This window comes from Salvia hispanica, chromosome 2 (genome assembly GCF_023119035.1).
Source record: "Salvia hispanica cultivar TCC Black 2014 chromosome 2, UniMelb_Shisp_WGS_1.0, whole genome shotgun sequence".
In the NCBI taxonomy this organism is placed as follows: Eukaryota; Viridiplantae; Streptophyta; class Magnoliopsida; order Lamiales; family Lamiaceae; genus Salvia; species Salvia hispanica.
In genome coordinates, this window is record NC_062966.1 from 6,625,906 (window position 1) to 6,626,923 (window position 1,018).

The window sequence follows — 1,018 nt, forward strand, 5'->3', positions numbered from 1 at the left end:
AAGACAAAGGTAGCCGAATTTTACAACCTAACTCAAGGACGTCTGTCTGTGACCGAATACGACCGCGCGCTTTGTGACATGACCCGCTATGCGCCGGAACAGACAGATACTGACGAGAAGCTGACCGATAAGTTTCATGAGGGCCTGAGACCTGAGATCAGGATGACATTGGCTGTCCGTGGGAAGCTTACGTACGCAGAGGCGCTGGCCCTCGCACTGGATGTTGAGGCAGCTATGCCTAAGGAGAGGAGCGCGGGGAACACTACACTGGCACTACCCCCGCCACGCTATTCCCAGGATAAGAGGAGGTGGGACGAGAGTAGGACCCACTACGACAACAAGCGATACCGCCCCGCCCAACACCGACCGCCGTATGGAGGAGGGCAGACATCGTTCAACCAAAGGAGTGACCCCCGGGCCAGACCACCCCAATGCAATGTTTGCGCCAAGTACCATTTTGGGGAGTGTAGAGTGCCGAACCCGACTAGGTGTTTCAACTGTGGAGGAAATGGTCACTTCTCTAGAGAGTGTCCGAGTAAGAACGTGGGAACCGGGTCGAGGCAGAACAATCAAGGATTCCGTCAGCAGCCAAGGGCGCCACCAACGGGATCGAGAGTAAACCGGGATCAACCTCAGCGGCAGCAACAACCTTTCTGCCCGAGACTTCCCGCCCAAGTTAGAGCGTACGCCATGAGTCAGAAGCAGCCCAGAATTGAGCAAAGGGAGTCACGAGAATGGAAACTTGGCAGGTATAGGCGAAATCCTCGATACCCCTATTGTTGTGCTGTTTGACACGGGCGCATCGCATTCTTTCATATCTGAGTTATGTGTGCATACCTTGAGCTTGCCTGTTAGAAAACCTGAACATAGAATGATGGTATCCTCACCAGTAGGAGTGAGAGTAGAGATTTCCCGAACTTGCTCGAACGTAGAAATCGTACTAGGAGAACTTAAGTTAGTTGCTGCAAGCTCGTTCAAGCCCTTTAGAGATGAGAGTGAGGATGACCACTCCTATGGT